At 49.9% G+C, this 14361-nt stretch overlaps 1 protein-coding gene across 2 annotated transcripts in view; it reads left to right on the plus strand.

The window, feature by feature from the left end:
* Positions 1-14361, plus strand: part of cpx (synaptic transmission protein complexin) — a 428390-nt gene that overhangs the window by 57647 nt on the left and 356382 nt on the right. The window contains exon 1 of one of the 2 annotated variants that reach the window (XM_065431137.1): positions 5012-5053. The exons of the other annotated variant lie outside the window; for it this stretch is intronic. The gene's annotated coding sequence lies outside the window, so the exon portion shown is untranslated. Of the gene's footprint in view, positions 1-5011; positions 5054-14361 lie in introns of those variants that run through there. 2 annotated transcript variants of the gene reach the window in all.

Raw genomic sequence — 14361 nt, forward strand, 5'->3', positions numbered from 1 at the left:
CCCTTTACTGGCAACCCTCGCAGAGAAGTCTTCTGCTACTTCAATTTCGCGACGAGTTTGGTGGAGAGCAAGACACCTGAAGGGACGATGTTGGTGTGGCAATGTTCGTAGGCCGCGGACAATTCTCCATATTTGAGATAAAGGCCTGTGTGGATAAAGTGACTCGCATAAAGATTTCAATATTAGGGACTGGAGTATATTGATTCGGCGCTGACTCTTCTGCAGCCGTCTCGCCTCCCTCAAATTGTAGGTGGATTTTGTGCGTCTATACTGTCGTTCGGCACGACGACGGATTGATCGGAGCTGCTCCGATTCCGCTTCATATTTGCAAAACTGTGGTAAAGGTATAAAATTAGAGACAGTGTTTTGAGTAGCAGTTTTGATTATGACTTCTAGGCTTTCAGGAGAACCTTCTTCATTTTCCGGACACTGCTTCTCTATGAGTGACCTGTACTTTGACCACTCGATGTGGGAAGAAATGGAGATGTGCGTAGGATGCGTGACACAAACATCAGGGTGAGGCAGCTGCTATATGTCAGTCCCCTTAAAAACGTAGGATTACCGTCGTTTACACAATACATTTCATGATCTGACGCAATGAAGAAAACTCGTCTTTCCCGACGATCTAGCTTCGTTCTTCCCCATTGTGGGTGATGAGCGTTGAAATCACCGGTGATAATCCACGGCCCAGGTGTCGCTGATATTAGAGCGTTTAATCCTGTCTTCTCAAAACAGCTTGAAGGTGAAATATACACACCTACTAGAGTGAAAGTGAGGTTATTGCCTTTTACTGTCAGGCACACGTATTGGTTGTTACCATCAGGTGTTACTGGATGCTCAATATAGATAAGCTAGCACCAGATATAAACGATGACCTTGCTGTGGTCGTTGCAGGTAGCAGACTTGAAAGGTTCGTAGCTAGGTAATTGTATGGCATAGTGAAGGCGTAGTTCGCAAATGACGATAATGGGGAACTGGTTCTTAGATACAAATGGCCGAATATACCTGAAATGCGGTGTTTACGGCCTCGGGAATTGCAGTGGAAAATCGAAGCTTCTTTGAGTTCTTTACGGAAGGGCTGCAGAGGAGAAGCCATGGTGCTTCTCCAGACTTAACAGCAAAGGATTTAGAGCATCCAATATTTGAAGTGCCTATGAGCAGCCGGAGTTAGGAGCACTTCAAGGGTATTCATTAGGGTTTTTACCATGGCTATGACATCCTTAAAGGACCTCGCTGACGACGCTGCTAAGAAAGCACACGAAGGAGCAGCCCTTGTTTCTATACCTTTATCGCGTACTGACGCAGCCCAACACTTAGGCAAGTTAGCGCACCGTATGACATTGGAGAAGTGGCACACACCTGATTTCACTCAACATCGATTGCACTCCCTCGATCCATCTATGCAACTGCGGCTGTTACCAGGGCTTCCGCGTAATGATGAAACAATACTGTGCCGCTTACGCTTGGGCGTCGCATTCACGAATGCATATACGTTTTTTATTGGAATGGCTGATAGCGCCGAGTGCAATGCCTGCGGTGTTGAAGAAACTATATACCATCTACTGTGCTACTGCCCATCATTTGAAAATGAAAGACAAGATCTCTGCACAGCTCTCAACCAGTTAGATAGAAAACCGTTCACCTTGAACAAGATCTTGGGACCATGGCCTCGCATGTCGCAGCTACAAAAGGCCACAAAAGCGCTGCTGCGATATTTGAAAGATACAGGATTGAGTCAGCGTCTGTAATCCGGAATGAGTGACTGAACGATATCCCCGGTGGACTTTCTCTTCCTTCTTTAATCTTTCTGTCCCCGTTTCCCTTTCCCCAGTGTAGGGTAGCCAACCGGGCTCAGTCCTGGTTAACCTCCCTACCTTTCCTTTATCATTTGCTCTCTCTCTCTCTCTTGACTGGTGCCACAGACTCGTTCTGAAGTGTCCTTGGACGAACGATGCTGCGGCTCTCCTAGTAGGTTTAACGACGGCAGCGCTGGCCACACGTCAGGTGGGCCAATGCTACTTGTGTCTTTCTCATGGTCCTTGTTGCTGACCTTGCTAGACGCTTGTGCTGGTAGGTGGACCGTCCGTGGGAGAGGCGCATCCCTAGCTTCGGCTACAGGTTTCCTAGAAGGTCTCCGGCGACGAGAGCGCCGACGTCTTACCTTGGCAGCAGCCTCTCTGTGGATGGAACCGTTTGCTTCAGCACTTGCATCTCCTTCTTCATGTTTGGGCAATTCTTTGAAGACGCATCGTGAGGGCCATGACAATTACCGCACTTGCGATGTTCTGCACGGCAGGTGTCTGTACTGTGTGACTGAGCATCGCGAGGACACGGCAGAATTTGCACAAACAGCGCTGACGCGTCCCATCTTACAGCAGTTCCGGCACTGAAGTGGTCTTGGAACAATCGGCCGCACTGCATGTCGCAAGTCACCAACTTTGACTTGTGATGGTAGGATGTCTCCTTTGAAAACAAGTTTTACACATCTCGAATTGCCAAGGCGACGGGCTTACAATATGAGCAGGCCTTCCGTCACCGGCTTGATGAGAATCGGACAGTCACTTTTGCTGATGGAAGTGTCGACATCGTAAATAAAACCTTCCGTAGAGTCCTTGCCGTCTGGCATGTAAGAGCGTACATTGATGTCCCCCAACACATTGACTTTGTTCAATACATCCAGCGCACTACGCTGCGTAACGTTGATAGCAAGGACATTCTTGCGACCATTGATCCTGACATCTGTGATTTGTCCCAGGGCGAGGGCCTCAAGAGACACAGTCGTGGCTTGACGATTAAGCCGGTTGAGCCTATCAGCAGCATCCACCAGTACAAACAAAATAGTGTGAACCGGTGGCTCTCGCGTAATCATAGTATGCTTGCTTACTGAAGGAGAAGGCATAAGTACTCTTCTCTTTGCTTTATGCCTTGTCATGGCCACAAAGTCACCTTCATCTGAGCTTTCACGAGTGATCGAAGAGTGTATCAGCGTGTCCTCACTATCGGCGTTGCTCAGGTGGCCGGAGCGCTTTTCTTGGAAGGCATGGGTGGAGGCCCCGATGATTCCATGTCCGTTTCCGCAGTCACATGAACGGCGTCTTCCGCAAACACCAAAGAAAAAACTTGAAAAATCACAGAGACTGAAATCAGCGTTCAACAGAGGAATCACTTCGGCTTCCTCCCCGTTTTAGGGAAATGCTTCCAAAGCCTAAATTTACACTCGGCCTGGGGGCGTAACCTGTTCACAGACCGTATGCCCTTCGTAGTTCGGCAAATAATGCTGGCAAAGGCTTGGAAATGGCTGAGGGGCGAGAGATTAATTCAAGATATCAATTTTACTTAACGCATACAGTCACATGAGCGTGTAGCCTTTCATAACGTTTGGTAACTGTAATTTATTTTGCATTAAAACATTTCTATTGCCGTCTTCTCCCTTCTTCTAATGAACAGGTAAATCTTTTTTGCCTAATGGAGAAATTTAGAAAAAGAAAACAATTAGAGACGATAATGTCGAAGCTTGGGCGAGTTGGGGATTCAATATCGACATGTTTGCACAGCGCAAAAGACGAGGACTGAAGGAAGAACTTACTTTTGCTCATGTATATAGTTCTAGCGATTTCGCAAATAAAGATCAGTTGAAGTCAGCGCCTGTGTTGAGTTATTCCTTCAGTCTCCGTCTTTTGCGCTGTGCAAACATGTCGAAATTAGAGACGGCCTCCGTATCCGGATGTAGCGCTGTGTCTTAGGTGCTTCACAATTGTACGTATGTACTTTTTCGTATCTTTGTAAATCGTACTTACCGGAGTGCAGCAAGATATTGGTGCAGGATTAAAACTTTAAAGATACAAGCATACATCATACTTGCCCTGAAAGCTTTGGCTGTTTCCCATTTGCCGGCATCAGTCTGCTGCACCCCCCACCCTCCGCACGCGCACACACAAACGCACGCGCACTTTTTCCAGCTACAACGAGTAATAACCACCGTAATCGCATTCTGTTTCGAGTGTCTGAGTCGTTTTATTTTGTCCATCATTACTTCCGTGTTATTCTCCGTGCCAGGAAGGGTGACGTTGACTGATGAATTGATCGTCTCCTCACAATACTTTTTGCTGGTCATCACGACACTTCTTCCCGTGGCACATGGCACGCGCATACTAGCACTGTTACGCTTGTGAGCAGGGTACCGGTCTCGGGATCAAGCGCTAGAAGGTTTGACTTCCCGCTCGACAATGGGTGCAGTGCTGTCTGTGACAGCCTATGCGTTCCGAGGTCATAAACTGTGTTCGGCGCTATCGGCGATGACCTTGTGGCATCCGCATTTAAAATACTGCATGTGTCGGCTTAAGATGCTTACAATGCCGATCACTCACCCACACTATATATCTTTCTTGAGAGTCTTACTGAGCTCAGTAGTGCCGGCTGGCATATCAGAACTTGCAGCATGTTCTGCACGATTACAGTTTTTAGTTAAACGACAGACAAGCTATAAAGATTGCGTTACACTTGCGCCGCGACTCTAGTTTCGAGCTCCTCAAACCTGCGGGTTTAGTGCAACGAAGGGTCTTCCTGTTTCCCGGAGATCTACAGCTCTTAATTATATTGAATTAGCTCTGGGGTGCAGGTGCGTGTCTGTGGATGTCTATCGGCGCTGGTTTAATGGCGACGTCCATTATACGGAACACTCGCGGCACCATGCGTTTCTATGTGCGTGACTCATCACGAAGAGTACTTAGTGTAACAGTTGTGTTTCAGGAGTCGTTCCGATGGAACTTGACCCAACTTTGCGACAATGTCAAGACCTACAGTTAGGCAGTTATACTGGTTTCAAGTTTATACAACGTTCTACTTTCAGGTTTCTTGGTGTTTACGTGCGTAAACATCACTCAGTTATTATTTTCGTGTTATCCCTCTGTGTGTCACTGACCTTACACCTGGAGTATATGGCATACCAGATTGTTAGCCAAGATAATATCTCCAGCCAATCATTAAAGTCACCGTCTTTCTCTCTTTTCAGTCCCAGAGCCAGAGTAACGCAAGCACAAACCGCATGGAACAGGTGAACCAGTACTCCGTTATTCGCTTTTATGCTTCACAACTGCCTCACTATCCAGCTACCTTATGCGCCCTGCTCTCGTCCTTTACGTCCTTTTTTTTTCGGCGTCTCTGTATTTGGAAAGTGCAAAAACTCGCAACAAGTGTGTTGCGAGTCTTTGACCTTCTTTCTATCTCAGCAATACATAACTGCTCGGCTTGACACAATGCACCATTGCCTCCTCCCTCCCTTCACATCGCAGAGAGAGAGAACAAAAATTTATTATTCAGAAAGATACTGGGGTAATGGTCTACTAAGGGGGCTTCACACCACAGAGGTTACGTGCAAATTCTATTGCGTCAATCAGATTGTCATGCGGTAAAGCCATCGATGAGCCAGCAGCGAAACACTAAAAAGCTATCTCGCCCTTGTATGTCAATTAGCCTCCTGGAGCCATTTCATATGCGGGCCGAGTTGGCGACTCTGTCTCCGTAGTGCCTTTTTTTTTTCTCGCTCAGCTGCTGACAGAAGCACTCAGAGGCAGCGGAAGGCTAATGAGCGTTATTTTTAAGTGGAACGACTAAGCCTAATGTGCCCCCCTCGGCCGAGGCACGCATGGGCGGTCGTCGCTGCTCGCTCTGTCCTCTCGCCAAGCCGTCGCATACGGCCACTCAAGAGTGCCGCATGAGGTCTGCAAACGGCCAAATTTCAACGAGTTTCGAGCTTAATTGGTGTAATCATAAATTCAAGAGACAGGGGCAGACTGCCGCAGAACGTCGACGGGTGCACGATGAAGACATGCGTTGACTGAAGCCCGGCCAGCGTCCCGCACTTTCTGGGCTCGCCAACCCCGCCTGCGTGTTGATCCATCGTGCAGGACTTCCTTTATCCTTCTTCTCCTCCTCCTTCTTCTTCTTCTGGCGAAACGACGTCCATTATAGTCTCACCCGGTCTAAGGCCCCAAAATGCAACGCATAGCACGCATTACTTCCCAGGACTACTACGCCAACCTCCCATCCTCCGATCCCCCTCCCTTATCCAGCATTTACGCCCACACTTGTTTACTTTTGTTTGTTTGCGAAGGCCATTACGTGGATGCGTGCAGGGCACTGGCGAGCTGGGAGAATATGCATGCTCGGCGTGCGCGTGTGATAAATGGGCTTTCTCCGGCGATCGCCTCGCCGTATCAGCGTACGCGTAAGCGAAGCACTGTCCCTGCATATTTTGCACCTGCAGCCGTCAAATTGCGGCGCCTCCGTTGAAAGAGCCGCTGAGAGACTGGCCGCGGGTGCTTTTGCAGTCGCGCTAGATGTAATACAGACATCCAACGCTTGAATATGAGCAACGGATAGATGATTCCGACAGCGTGATCTTTAGATGCGTAACGTGATTGTTTGCTTTTGCGCTACCTAGTTTACTGTTACTGTGTCTATGAACGCTTCTAAACTTATCACTCTGCAAGAGACTACAAAACAAGGCAGGCTGCACTTTTAGCAAAACACGATGATTGTTTATGTTAAATATAATAAGCAAAATCACGTACAATTTCTAGGATCGAAAACACCCCTTTTTTAAATAAATATATGTAAGGAGGTGTTGACTATGGTTGCCAAGAATAACACTTTGCGAAGAATAAAGCTATAATGGATACAAAGGGCACTTAAGCATGAGATTTTGCGAACAGTTCACAAGTCATAAGACAACTACCGCGTCGTTACACAATTACAATGCAGCCCGCAAAAAAAATAATAAAGCAAGAAAGAAAAACGTACCCACAATAGCTGTATGATCCTTCGACGCAGCAACATAGAGTGAGCAATACCACTTATTGCTGTTGCTTATGCTTGGAAGCTCCAATAATGCCTTTTTGTTTTCCTTTACGCACAAGTCTGCCAGAACAGTATTACACCGCTCAGCATATACAGGGCCGATTTGTGGGTCGGCACAAAAGCAACTACCAGTTCTCTGAAGAGAAGCCTACACTGTCAAACACGGTGGGTGCTTGACAGCCGTGGAAACCAAGCATCCGTATTTCGCCCCTCGGAACAGTATTATCGGCTATATTCGACACATTCTAAATGTTCGCACATATGCTGTTAGCTGGGGTTCTCTGAGCTGAGTTTGTGATGTGTGCAGGCTTATATTGTTGTAGGGGAATAGTGACAAAGTGGTTGCAATGCCTACGTGGCTGCCAGCACAGAGGAGAAACAGAAATTTCGTCACCGGTGCGGAAATATGCAACCTTGGCATTGCGAAAGGAAAACATGACAATCGCAGTGCAGGCGTGCTAGATAATAAAGCAAGCCGTTCGCTCGGGCCATGGTCGTGTTTCATAGGATCATTTCCTGCTGTCCTTGCACGAGCTTCACTCCCCGAAGAAGTTCAGGCGTGCATGCGCTGTTCAAGCCTCGTTACCAGACTGCTTAATTAATATACACCAGCGAAAACAAAATTGCACAAGACACATAAAAAAAGGCAGATGAAGACTTGTGTAAGCTAGGATGCAATGAATATTTCTTGTGCGTTAGAGTTATCATTTCTGCTTCGTTTCTAAATCTCTTGGTTTCTGTGACTGCTAAATGTGTAGCCACGCACGAACTTGCGCACTTGTCCGCTTCGCTAGCACAGCATGCGTGGATATGAACATTCTAATTTTAGTAGCAGGCGAGGCTGCTACTAAAGAACAAGGAGAGCAAACTATGTTCTTCGGGGATGTTTGTAATCATCGAGCTACTACGAATAGTTTATAAACGAGAAATCTACCATTCTCTCTCAGACGCTCACAATAAATAAAAAATCATTTAAACATTTGATAATTGTAGATAACAAATTATTAGGGTTCTACAAATAACTGTCCCTTGGTCATGGTCACAGCGCTGTCCGAGGAGGTGGCGGCGGATATGAGACGAGGAAGCTTTTGGAGAAATGCCGTGCTCATGCGCCCGAGAAGTCGGACCGGCAGTCTGACCCTTCATTTCCAGCAATACCCACTTGCGGCGGTAATCACGGGCTGCCAGTCACAGACACCACGATATGCAGTTAAACAAGCAGCGGTGACAAATAAGAAATTCTGCGGTTTTGCGTGCCATTACCACAATATGATTGTGGGGCACGCCGTTCTGGGGTACTGCAGATTCATTTCAATCCCCTGGGGTGTTTTAACGTGCACCCAGTGCATGGTACAGGGACGTTTTCTTGCATTTCGCCCCCATAGAAATCCGGGCGCCGCGGCCGGAACTTCATCCCGCGACCTCGTGCTTAGCAGCGCGATGCCAAAGCCACTAAGCAACCACAACGGGTAATGGCGTCAGCAAAGCGCATATTAGGGTCGTTCAAGCCATTCAAGAAGCAGCCGGACTCGAACCGATGCAGTGCGACGGGGACACGATTTGCCCCAACCTCAAACAGAACATCATGGTCGTGAGTTCCCCGCTACCCGAGAACGTCAATGGATATTTGAAAATTCAGAGCGTCACCATCGCCGGGCAGACGTACGAGGCCTTCTCCTACCAGACTGCACCGGACGACACGTGCAAGGGAGTCATTCGCAACATTCCGCTCCACCACACGCAAGAAACGATAACCAGGTCCATCGTCAACCCGAGAAACCCACTCGCACTGGCGGCGAAGCGCATTAAGGAAACCGGGACGGTGATCGTAGTTTTCGAAGGACACAAAGTTCCCAACCACGTGATGTACGGATGTGCATGGGTAGAGTGCTCGCTCTACAGGAAGCAGATCGCCATATGTCAGGCTTGCGGCAAACTAGGGCACCGAGCAGACGTATGCCCCACACCGGAGAAGCAGACTTGCAGGGATTGCGGCATTCCAGACCCCGGAGAAGATCACGCTTGTGAAGAAGTCTCTTGCGCGCTGTGCGGCGAGAAACACCCCACGGCCAGCAAGGAATGCAAGAGCAGATACCAGGTCCCGTACGTGGTACGCAAACGAAGAATCGAGAACAAGCAGGCAGCCATTGCGTCCAAGAAACTTCGAGAAAAAGCGACGAGTCTCTTAAGGCAGAACGGCGCGGGTGCGGCGCAGCATCTGGACGGACATCGCGAACCCAGAGGACGCTCCAGATCCAGAGGGAGCTCGGGATCCCGATCGGCCAGCAGAGGTCGCAGGAGCCGCTCCCGCACACCCGGGAGCCGGGGCCGCTCCACCTCGGGCGTGCGCTTCGCACCCGCGGCCGGAGCTGACAGCTGGGCCCAGCGAGTCAAGGCGACAACGGGATGCCAGGCCTCGGCAACGGCAGGGACGCTGCCCACTAACTCCGGGCCACTGAGGGACCAATCACAGGTGAGCTTGCAAGCGCGGCCAGAGAATAATGTTCACAAAGACATCTTAGAGAGAATAAAAGCACTCGAGCACGAAAACGCTCAACTCAGACGCACAATGACAGAACTGGCTAACGAGAATAGATTGCTTAAAACGCAAATTAGCTCACCAACTGCACAGACACAGGACATGCACATGGACACTTCACCCAGTCCGAATCCCTCCAGCGTAGCGGAATCAGAAACGACTAGTCAAAGCCCACCCGCGAGCACACCAGCCACCAAGAAACGCAAGGTCAAGACCACGGAATGCGACACGCCTGCCAAGGACATAGACGGTAAATTGGACAAGATCCTTAGTACCCTAGGTCAACTACAATTCGATGTCGAGTCACTAAAGAAGGGGCACGACAGACTAGTAGAGGCGGTCGATGGCCTAACGAGCAGGGTAGAAGTGATGGAGAAGGGCTTCGGTGCCAGGATCGAGGGCCTCGAAAGGACCGTCTTTACTCACTCCACGGCACCGGTCAACTCCCCTGCCTCCCCCATGGTCAGAAGGAACACTGCAACAAGCGATGTCGTCACACCCAAAATGGCGGTAAAGTCCGCAACCATAGTAGAAAGTAAAAATGGAGAAGGCAAATAAGCGAGAACCAGCCGAAAGGCACCAAGCGCAACCGAACAATCAAGGCAAGCTTCTAATCTGGCAATGGAATTGTCGCGGGTTCCGCAACAAGAAATCGGTCTTGCAACAGCACATCAGACACACTACAGACAAGCCGGACATCATACTCATTCAAGAGACCAACACCGACACACCAACACTTCCGGGATATGAAACAATTGCCGTTCCACCAACAAAAGCCTGCAGCGGCGTAGCGACGTTTGTCAGTAACAGGCTCGCATGGGCCGAAATTGACAGAAGTAATCCGGACAGCAAATGCGAGCACTTGTTCATCGAAGTATTTCCCAAAGGCAAGAAGGCTAAGAGCATACTAGCACTGAACATGTACAGCAGCCCGAACCACAGAACGCAAAGTTTCAGAAGACTGTTGAAGAAGGCCAGGGACAAAGCCGGGGACAACCCACTGATTATTGCCGGAGATTTCAACGCCCCAAACGTAGAATGGGGCTACGGCGTCACCAGCGCCAAAGGCAGAAATCTTGCCACCGATGCGGAAGAGATGGGCCTCAACCTTATCACGTCCGCGCTCTGCCCTACCAGGATGGGCAACTCGGTCTCGAGGGACACCACCCCAGACCTCACATTCGTTCTCAACACCGAGGGGGCCACCTGGCATAATACCGGCGACGACCTCGGCAGCGACCATTACATTGTGGAAACGTCAATAGCAATCGCCTTGAAACCACTACGAAAGTGGAGATACACGGATTGGGATGCGTTTAGACAGATAAGAAAGGAACGTACCGACAAGCCCGCTACACTAGAACAGTGGACGCAAGAACTAAAGGAGGACGCCCGCAATGCGACCAAGGAAATAGAAACCGATGTCCAGACAATCGGGATGGACGCTAAGCTCGCTCACATGCTGGAAGCGAAAAGATCCATACTGCAGAGATGGCGTACCCAGAGACTCAATAGAAGACTTAGGAAAAAGATCGCATTACTGAACAAGGACATTGAGCACCACTGTGTAGTACTCTCCAACCAACAATGGGACGAAGTATGTGCAAGGGCCGATGGCAGCGTGACATATGGAAAAACTTGGAACCTACTCAAACACCTTCTTAACAAAGGTCAAACCAGGAGCTCCCAGACCAAGGCGGCTGACAAGATAGCGAAACGTGAACTCAAAAACTACAGCGAGCAGGAATTTATGGCAAGACTTGCCGAAAGATACATGCCACTCTCGAGCAGCCACGAAAACGAGGCCGAGGCATCCGGTTCCCCGTACACGGGAGCTGACAACCCCGACCTCGATGAACCCTTCACCCTGGAAGAAATCAGGACCGTCCTTCAAAACTTGAATGGAACATCGGCCCCAGGTCCGGACGGTGTTAGTAACAAGGCCCTTCGTAACTTGGACGAAGACTCCGTCCGGTTCCTAGCGGATCAAATCAATCAGGTCTGGGCTTCCGGCAGGGTCCCACCGGAATGGAAGAACGCCACCACGGTTCTCATTCCAAAGCCCAACAAGCCCTCGGGCATCGAGAACCTCAGACCCATATCACTCACGTCGTGCGTGGGTAAGGCGGCGGAACACGCCATTCAAAACAGAATCTCCAGATTCCTCGAAACCAAGGGACTATTACCACACAGCCTCATCGGATTTAGACCCGGTCTATCAACTCAAGACACCATGATTTTAATCAAGCACCAAATCATTGATGACCCCATTAGAAACGCCAAGGCCATTCTTGGGTTGGATCTAGAGAAAGCGTTCGACAACCTCTCTCACCAATACATTGTGGACACCATTTCTAAACTCAACCTCGGAGCTAGGTTCCACTCGTACGTCAAGTCATTCTTGGATAACAGGACGGCTACGCTCCGATTTGCCGACCTCTCCACGGAGACTCTCTCGCTGGGGAGCAGGGGCACTCCCCAAGGCTCGGTCATCTCCCCTATGCTTTTCAACCTTGCCATGGCGGGACTTGCTGAGAAACTAGGGCAGATCCACGGGCTCGAGCATACCATATACGCAGATGACATCACCATGTGGGTGTCCAAAGGAACCCCGGGCATGGTGCAGGACATCTTGCAAGAAGCAGTGAACGCCATAGAAGAATTTCTAATTCCCACAGGACTCAGATGCTCGCCTACTAAGTCGGAGCTGCTCGTACGCAGACCCACGCAGAAGGGCCGCAGGCCATACTCGTCAGACTTCGATTACAATCAAGAAATTACCGTACGAACCACTTCGGGACACGCCATACCGTCCGTCGATAAAATCAGAGTCCTGGGTATGATCGTAGAGACTAAAGACGTCAATGCCTCTACGGTTCAAAAGCTCATCACCAAAACCAACAACGCTATTGGGCTCATCAGAAGAATTGGCAATAGACACAGGGGCCTCAGGGAACATAATCTCATCAAACTAATACACGCGTTCGTCACCTGTCACTTCGCATACGTTGCGGCAATGCTCAATTGGACACGATCTGAAAGAGATAGACTGAATGCCCAAATCAGAAAGGTCACCAAGCAAGCCCTCGGCATTCCAACCAGCACCAGCAACGAGAAGCTGTGGCACCTGGGCATGCACAACACCCTGGAAGAAATTGCCGAAGCCCAGCAGCGCGCCCAGCTTGCTAGGCTTTCGACGACGCCTCCAGGGCGCACGATCCTAGAGAAGCTAGGCTTTGCGCAAGGAGACATAGAAAAAGACTTTGCGGACCTCCCACGGGACATCCGCGCCAAGATCATGGTCCGCCCTATACCCAGAAACGTACACCCCGAAAACAACAGGGGCAGACGACAAGCGAGAGGACAATTCCTTCTTAACCAAGCCTTGGCGAACCGTGAACGCTCAGCTTTTGTGGACGCGGCGGCATACACGGGAAACAAAGCTTTCGCAGTGGCGGTTGTGGACGGCCGTGGATCCACAAGATATGCAGCCACGGTAATTGCAAGGAAGCCTGAGCAGGCCGAACAGGTTGCGATCGCTGTTGCGCTCACCGACGACAATCTTTCTCATATCTACAGCGACTCAATAGCCGCTATCAGAGCATTCCAAAAGGGCACGGTCTGCGCACAGGCTCTCAGGATTGTTTCAAAGAAAGAGATTAAGAACCACTTCATATACTGGTTCCCGGCACACTTAGGACCAAAGATCGGCGACGTCCCCAACCTTAACGAGGCGGCACACGAGGCTGCGCGCGCGCTTACAGACCGCGCGGCTTCACCCAACCACTCGGAGAATAAGGACGCGCCCACTACATACAATGAAATCACTAAACACTACTACCTACAACGCAGACAGTATAGCACGCCACACCGCACGCTCACTCGAGCTCAAGGGGTTACACTCAGAATGCTACAGACAGACACATACCCCACTCAAAACAGATTACACCATTACATGCCTGAGCCCTACGACAAGTCTCATTGCACCAACTGCAATACATCCCTTAACGTACATCATTTACTCTGGCCGTGCTCGCAAGCTCACGTAAACTACGACCAGGACAAGCGCAAGTTTGAAGAGGCAATCCGGAGTGAAGAACTCGCTCTCCAACTCTGGGCCGTCCAGCAGGTCCACGACGCCGCCAGGAAACTCAACCTCCCGGTTCCGTCGTGGGAGACGCCCACTCCATGAGAGCCCAAAGCTCTCGTGGCCTGCAGGACCTGAATAAAGTTGATTTCCTTCCTTCCTAGGGTCGTTATTGTCGGGCTGCTTAGGCGCCTAAAGGCTGCGCGAGAGTCACTGAGGAGAAGAACCTCGTAAGCCTTCCATTTCTCCTTTGCTCATTTGATTTCTACGTCGATGGCCCCAACCCCCCAGTTGTGATGAGTTTGCGAATGGTATACGCACAACGTGCCTAGCTGCTAATTTGGGACAGAAGGACGCAGCAAACGCTCTTTCGCCGCTGTCATGAATTTATGCCTGTGTGTAAATTTGTACAAGACCATAATATTATTCAGTTAAGTGGAAAAGGGTTAGCTGGTACAGAGCGGGCACATAATGTCTGCCCGTGAATACCAATTTCGCCGCAATTTCGCCACGAGTCACAACACACATACCCACTACGTGGTCTTGGGAGGCGAGAATCTCCGAACTGGACCTGGGAAGCCAACTGGCAGCCCTCGACCAGGCCCGGCGAGCCGCGATCGCCAGTGGAGCCCTGTCAGAGGGAACCACCCAGGAATAAACCGCGCAACGGTTCCTGCAATAATAAAGTTCCTCCTCTTCCTCCTCCCGTGAATACCAGAGACGGAGTGTTGTATGGGGAATTGAGCTGCACTTATATCTTTAGAGGCAATGGCTGACGAGTTATGGCCACAAGGTACGGCGAAGGAGGCGGGTTTGTGCTTCCGATGCCTTTCTCGTCGTACTTATCTCTGCATACACGTCTTCTGACCATCCTTCC

This window comes from Dermacentor albipictus, chromosome 1 (assembly GCF_038994185.2).
Source record: "Dermacentor albipictus isolate Rhodes 1998 colony chromosome 1, USDA_Dalb.pri_finalv2, whole genome shotgun sequence".
Taxonomy (NCBI): domain Eukaryota; kingdom Metazoa; phylum Arthropoda; class Arachnida; order Ixodida; family Ixodidae; genus Dermacentor; species Dermacentor albipictus.